Raw genomic sequence first — 7,374 nt, forward strand, 5'->3', positions numbered from 1 at the left:
GTTCCAGCAAGCATAACTGAATATTATCAGTCTCAAACATATGCTAGATGCTATCTATCTCCTGTAACCATTCCCGTGGCCATATGATGTGAGTTGTTCTTCCTACCCTTCTTCTAGCTCACTTACTCTGCATATCTCAGGAAACAGGGAATACACCCACAAGATTGACTGGCCAGTCAGTGGAAACACAGTCTCAAATCAAGTCCTTCATAATAAATGTTCATAATAAATTTTGGAAAATTGAGTCTCATACCAGGCAGCAGGATTCATAAAAGCCCCATTTACATGGCACATATTAGCAGACATATCCAGGTCTCTTGTCCAAGATGTAAAGCCGAGAATAACCATAACAAAGCCACAGTCTCCTGAGACACATGTTGACGTGTATGTGTACAGAACAGCTACTTCAAAAATAATTCAGGATCCTGTATTCTTCTTTCCAGATATGTAAGTCTAATGCTGACCATACACTCTCAGCTGCTATAAAAACACACTTTGTAGCTAGCTCATCAGAATGTATTGAAAGAGATTTTCTGCCTTTGCAGTCCTCATTTATCACTGACAGTCAAGCTTAGGGCTGGGCTGGGATGCCCATACACTGTATCTGCAATACCTTTCATTGCTAGATGATACACATCAACATCCTGGAAATGAAGGCATGCTAGGCAGCTACTCAGTCTGTCCTGTAAAACTGGTAGTGCAAAAGCATCATAGACAATACATCAGCAGTGCAATCTATCAACAAATACAGGCACAAGTGGCCTGCTTCGGGAACATGTCATTTTGCAGAGCCGTAAAACTGCCACACGAGGAAGCTCTGTGCCATTTCTTAAACATTTTGCTCATGACAAAGCAACCACAGCAGGTGCCAAGTCGAGAAGAACAGTTTTATAAATGCTATTGTGACTTCTTGACTCACCATATAGGGAAAATACTGCTTGCCACTTGTTTAGGGTAGAATTCAGCTCTCCTAATTTTAACCACCCAAAAGCTAGGCACTTTGCCCAAGCTCTACGCTTCCTCTACAGTGAATGGAGGCATCTCTGTGGGATGATTCAGGCCATGTATTTTAGATGCCTAAGTTGGGCACTCCTCAGTATTCACAGGCTTCAAACTGGGAGGGAACAGAGTTGAGGCTTACAGTCAAATAGGGGCACAGAGAACCAGGGCACCTGCACCCCAGCATCCCCCAGTATAGCCTCCTCGTGATGTGCTGGGGCCAGCCATGCAGATGACATGCTTGAGGGGAGCACAGCTACTGGAGGAAGACTTTGACCCTCTGCAGTGTTGGAACACCATTTCCAAACCTGCTGAAAGTCAGCTCTCATACGCCCTACATGGCAATGGCATGGAGATATTTGGAAGAGGCTGCTCGCTTCTACCACTTTTACCGCTTACCGCAGGATGAGGTGTCACAGGCCTGATGTGCTGGTGCTGCACAACCCGTGGCACTAGTGTCACTGTCCCCAGTACCAGGGGATGCAGAGGCCCTGCAGCCGGACTGCCCCAGACAGCAGCCACCAGCCACAGGTCCCGCTTTCTCACCTCCCCTTGGGCCCCCCCTCCCAGGGCAGAGTCTTAGGCCCTTCAGGCCAACCCTGCCGCACGCCCCACGGCACCACCCCACATACCACACCTCCCACCACATACCACACCACACCACACCACATCCCCCAGCCCACACCGCCACCACTTCTCCCCCCAGCCCACACTACACCCCACCGCACACCACGCGCCCCGCGCCGCCCCCTAGCGGCAGCGCCCGCGCCCCGCGCCCCGGCAGCCCCTCGGGGCGGCGGGAGGCGCCTGCGCGCTGCGGCCGCTCGGTGGCGGCCCCGACGCTGGCGCCGCCCGCAGCCTCCCGGCGGCTTCTGCCTATTTTAGTCACAGCGGCGGCTCGAGGGCCGCGGTGTGGTGTGGCGCCGCGGGCTGCTGGGGCCGTGCCGTGCCGTGCCGTGCCGTGCCGTGCCGTGCCGTGCCGTGCCGTGCCGTGCCGTGCCGTGCCGTGCCGTGCGCAGCGGCAGCGCGTCCCGGCGCCCTCCGGCCGGGAAACTTTTCCGCGGGCGCCCGGCAGGGGGAGAGGGGACAGGTAAGGGAGCTGCGCACCTCGCCATGGGCGAGGTGGTAAAGCCCGCCTGGGTGCGGCGAGCGGCCTTGCGGCGCGGAGCCCCTGCTTCGCCCCCGGCGCGGCGGGCAGCCCCGGGCGGGTGAGGCGTACCTGTGTGCGGGCAGCGAGCTCCCGGGCGCGGGAGAGCACTGCCGCTTCGGGAGGCGAGGCAGGACGGGTTATCCCGAGCGGCGCACAGCCCCTCTCGGTCGGCGGCGCCGGCCGGCCGTTAGCGAGAGGTTCGTGGCTGAGAGTGTGGCGGGGCAGCGGGGTGTTACTGACCGTTCGCCGGGTGTCCGCGGCTAGATGCGGGCAGCAGGCGCAAACCGTAATGTAGCTCTACCTCTCCCAAAAGTTGGGGTGTTTCCTCCTTCCCGATCGCTTCTTAGGATGAGTGAGGTCGTGCTGAGCTGTAAGGGCTCGCTGGTTTTTAAACCAGCGGCAGGGAGAGCCGCGGGGCAGGCGGCCGTTAGGAGGGCGCCGCCGCCGCCGCCTCGGGGCGACCGTTAGGGGAGCGCCGCCGCCTCGGGGCGCGCCGTTTCCCGTCCCAACCGCTTGTGAGGAGGCTCGAGCGATAGGGTGGAAAACGGTGCCGTCGTGTTGTGCTGGCGGCGGTTTCCAGGTGGGATCGGCATTCCCGTGTGCTGGGAGCCTGGCGTTGTGTGGTGTTTTTGTTTGTTTTTTGTTTTGGGGTTTTTTTTTAGCACGTTTTGTACTTAAACCTCTCGCAGTAGGTGGCATCTGAGCGGAAGCGTTCAGCGCTGGTCTTGACAAAACACGTTTCATGGATCCCAGAATAAACTCTTAAATCGGCAAATATTCGTGTCTTATTAGAAGGCCTAAACTGGGCTGGAGAGTGTTTTCTGTTTAGGGTCTTTTTTTTTTTTTCCTGAATTCCACCTCCCCCAAGCTCTATAGTGTTTATAATTGGGGAAAAAATGAATAGTCTGTTTTTCAGTGTGATCCCGTCACTCTCAGCATTCCCTTTTTGGGTACTCTGAAGCTTACCGGGTTTTGTTGTGCACATGCAGACACAGTTGTCAAGCACTATTCTGTGTGCCGTAATAATAGCGCTGTTGGGTATTTTCGAAACAGAGTTTTGCTGATGTTGTTGCGATTTGTGTATAGAAAAGTCACTGTCTTGGCAATGTCTCTGTTGGGGGGATTTGGCTGGGGTTTTTTGTTTGTTTGTTTGTTTTAAACAAATGGTGTTTTCCATGTTTACATGTTGTGGGTTAAAATCAAGCTCCACTTGCACGGGAAGAAAAATAAGGGTTACGGAGTGACAGTTGTGGCTGCACCCCTTGACAGGATTTTTCAGTGCGTCTGTGTAATGTAACTCAAACACAAAATGAGCTCAACTACAGTTAAATTTGCAGCGTCTATAGTACAGCTAGTACATAGTACAGTTTATTATCTTGAGTATATAGTAGGAATGTTTGTGTTAGTAAGGATAGTTTTGTTAACTATGTAGAATGAAAATATTGTTAATTTTTGTCTAGAATAATGTATAGATTAACACTAACAAATTTTTGTATTTACTGATATGTTTAATGGAAATGAACTTGCCCCAAAGAGCGTACTGAAATACATCTTTTCTTATACCAGTTTCGCATTCACTCCTACTTCATTATAAAAAGGAAATTGGTAACTTAAACTGTAATTAGCTTAATCATACTATCACTAATGATTTGTCTTCAGCTCACAAAAGCAAAGAAATTATTATTGATTGTCTAGATTCTCTATGCAGCTTTTGCGCTGCAAGACCATGGAAAAGTAATTAAAGTTCTGGAGGTATGATAAATTCTGGAGCTTGATTCTATCTTTAGACTCACACAGTCCATCTCCACGTAAATGAGCTAGCAATGACTTTAAAGTCATGCAAACGTATTCAGGCAAGGCTTAAAAAAGCTCACTTAATGCTGAATGGTATGACTGCGGGACACAAGTGTTCTCAAGAAAATAGATGGCAACTTGAGTTAGCTACTCTGCACTGTCCTATATCAACTTGGCTAACTTGTTTTTATTCTGGAACCATCTGCTTTAAACTCTTCCATTCTAGCTATGTTTTGTGAATGTATGTAGGAATCCATTAAACTGTATTTTTATTTATTTATTTATTTATTTTTGGCATCTTCGTGTCTGTAGATTCAGGGACTAAATACTTCTGGGAATGGTTTTCAGAAGCTTAATGTCATGTATAAAAATGTCCTGATTATAGAAAAATCCTACAATAAACTCACCTCTCAGGTGGGTGTGGGTGAGTTTTAAATGAAAAAATGTATTTTTAGACCTAAAAGCACAATACATTGCCTTAACTCTTCTACAAAGTTCACATACAAAGAATTATTTTAATAGGCTTTGCTGTTTACTATAGCAATTTCTGGTAGGTTAGTATTACAGTGTCACTGACTGTTTATTTCCAATATTCTTTTTTTCTGTTTGGACAACAAATTGCTTGAGTTTTCTATCAGCTGAGTTTTCCAATTCTTAAGTTGATAAGTCTAAATCCATATGAAGCAACAATTACTTTAATGGGTATTAAAAATAGTTTTTAACTGTTTGTCTTGCACGCCATAAAGTTTACATTTCAATTGACACTCTGCCTCCCACTTTTTCCAAAATGACTTGACTATATTGCTTGTATCTTTAGCCTCTTACATTAACATATACATGTCAAACTTCAAATTCTTCTATTGTGTTAATTTTTCCTAAAAGTAACCCAAAATGAAAGTTGTAAAAGCCTAATTCTGTACTTCCAAAATAAACTTTTGATACCATGAGATACCAGTGGGTAGGAAATAGCTATTGCACGCTCATCTGTTGAACAACAGATTTTTGTCAATACTAATATTATTGGACAGCAATAAAAGTTAAGAGCAAAGAGTCTGGTGTAAAAATTGCAGTTATTACTTTGCATATTTGTCGTTCTGGTGTTACCTGTGGATAAACATTTTATATCAGAGCATACAATCATGCATGCCTGTTTGGTTTTTTGTTGTTGTTGTTGGTTTTCAGTCAGACTCCCTAGTTAAAATTCATGGGCAGTTCTTAGAAGCCAGTGGCACAATCTGTCCTTGTGTTGTTTTGCAGATAGGATAAATCTATTTCTGCAAGCTTTTAAAATATCTTAATGGAAGGCTGCAAAACTTCTGTTATCTGTTTTCTAGTATGTCACAGTGCTGCAGTGTTTGTTTGTGAGTAGTAAATTATTTTCGGCCCTAATCATATAAAACTTTCATGTATTAAAGACAAAGCTTAAAATGGATGTGCCTACGTTTAGGCTCCTGGGTTCTAATTTAGACAACAAAGTAGGTGGCCCAGACTTTCAAAATCATTGACCATCTCTTTTTTTTTTCTTTCTTTCTTTTTTTTTAACCACTATGGACACTTTATAGTAAAATATTTCAAGTGACTTGATCAAAAGCTGTTGGAGAAACATCGTTCCATTATGACAATTTTGGGTGGTCTGTTGTGGCCTTCATATCTGTTGACTAACAAAGGGAGTATTGTTTTGGCCAGGTTGTGAGGTGAATGAGATTGTTGTGTGCCATGCAGTTGACTGGGCTTGTTGGATTTCTAGTCTTCAAATGTGTGGTTCTTTACAGCCAAATGTAAAAAGAGTAAGGTAGCTTTTATTTTCCCAACAATACAGTACAAAACTTTCTATTAAAAAATCACATGTCTGGAAAGATTTGTGGATTTGTAATCAGATGCGACTGAAATTACTTGTTCTTGCCCATTTTGATCGTGAGTAGAATTGATAGCCTTATGACTAGCTGTGTACATGAATTTGGTTGTCTTTATTTGTTTCATTGCCAAATGATGACATATTTAGTGGTCAGTCACAATCACAAGATGTGGGCAAGATGAGCACAAACGCAGTTATCCAGAGTTAGCAATGACTTTTTATTTATGAATGCATTAAAATTCCAGTCCTGCAAATTCTTACTGACTCTCACACTTTTACTCTGTGTGAATGGTTTTGTTAAGTCAGTGGAGCAGTTCTTGTGACTCTAGTTACTATATTCTTGCGTAAGAACTGAGGAAGAAAAGGAACATGTTTGGATGATGCATGTATGGTAACTGGACCATGAATTTGTTTGGGCGCCATAGTTATTGGTACCATAACTTACATAGAATTTCTTTATGCCAAAGAAAACACATTTTAGTTAACCCTTGTGGAAAAACTGATATAGGAGTGAAAAGAGAAATGTGAGCTTCTTACAAAAGAAATATATTACATATTTCGGTAAAAATGGTCTAGTTTTTTTTTTTCCTTTCAAGATCATTTCTATCCAGAGACTGTACATTATGTCCATGCTATTGTGTGATCCTGCAGGGTCTCTGCATATTCTGTAGCATGACTTATCTGTGACAGGCTCTGGTCATCTGAGGGGAACTGTAAGAGGGTTGAGGTTTTCTTTATGGTTTCTTTCTTCTCACTATTGTGGGAGCTGTCTAACCTGCTTAAACTTGCACACAAGTTGATGGAGAATAATAAAAAGCACGGATGAAACTAAAACAACTCTGAACTCCTTCACAGCCCGACAAACACTCTCAAATGACAGAGATATTAAGTGTATTCTAGACTGCAAGAAATGTTGAATGCATTAGCCATGACTTGAAAGTCTGCTGAATAGATTAATTACATGACAGTAAGCACACAAGACAGGGACATGCACTGTCTCTACAGAACTTATTTGAGTGCAAATCCCTCTGTGTTACACATTATGGAGTCTGTTTGCTCACTGATAGGTGCATGTATTTCATTAATGAGAATCGAGCAGAACTCAATATAATCTCTATTGTTGCAACAGTATGGGATCATACATAGACTCCTGTTTCCAGCAATGTCTCTTCTTTTTAAGAGTCTCTCTAGAAACAGTATTATTCCTCTAGCTAGAAATTGGTCTTTATCTGTTCAAAAGACATTCTGGACTGCTAACGCTTTCTGGACTGCTTCTAACACTGACTCTAGTTCCTTACAGAGATTGGCTTTTAGGATTTTAAAGGTAATGTCTTGAAATCTTCCAGTTTCTCTTACTAGTTAGTTTTTGATAAGAATTTTTTTGCTTTGTCGCGGAGAGAGAGGTGTTTTTTTTTTCTTCTTTAATTAAAGTGTAAAAAAAATCTGCTATATTTATTACCAGGAAAAAAAAGCCTATGTATTTTTAGATTAGAAATCAGCTCTTTTAACTGCCCAACTTTCTCCAGGAGTTCCAAGGATAAAGGTCTTGCCAATCTTTCAGGGAAATCAATTGGTA

General features: G+C 44.0%; 1 protein-coding gene and 1 long non-coding RNA gene across 6 annotated transcripts in view; one reads left to right on the forward strand and one right to left on the reverse strand.

Annotated features, from left to right (window-relative positions):
• LOC106489705 (uncharacterized) overlaps nucleotides 1-2,915 on the reverse strand; it is a 27,094-nt gene extending 24,179 nt beyond the window's left edge. For 4 of the 5 annotated variants that reach the window (XR_010883792.1, XR_010883789.1, XR_010883790.1 and 1 more), the window contains exon 1: nucleotides 254-1,591. This is a non-coding gene — a long non-coding RNA (uncharacterized lncRNA). Of the gene's footprint in view, nucleotides 1-253; nucleotides 1,592-2,389 lie in introns of those variants that run through there. The other variant, XR_010883791.1, reaches the window with a different exon arrangement.
• The window catches only part of BVES (blood vessel epicardial substance), a 32,922-nt gene continuing 27,752 nt past the window's right edge, over nucleotides 2,205-7,374 (forward strand). Inside the window, 1 exon segment of the mRNA XM_067293922.1 lies at nucleotides 2,205-2,346. The gene's annotated coding sequence lies outside the window, so the exon portion shown is untranslated.

The sequence above is a fragment of the Apteryx mantelli genome, chromosome 3 (assembly GCF_036417845.1).
Source record: "Apteryx mantelli isolate bAptMan1 chromosome 3, bAptMan1.hap1, whole genome shotgun sequence".
NCBI classification, from domain to species: domain Eukaryota; kingdom Metazoa; phylum Chordata; class Aves; order Apterygiformes; family Apterygidae; genus Apteryx; species Apteryx mantelli.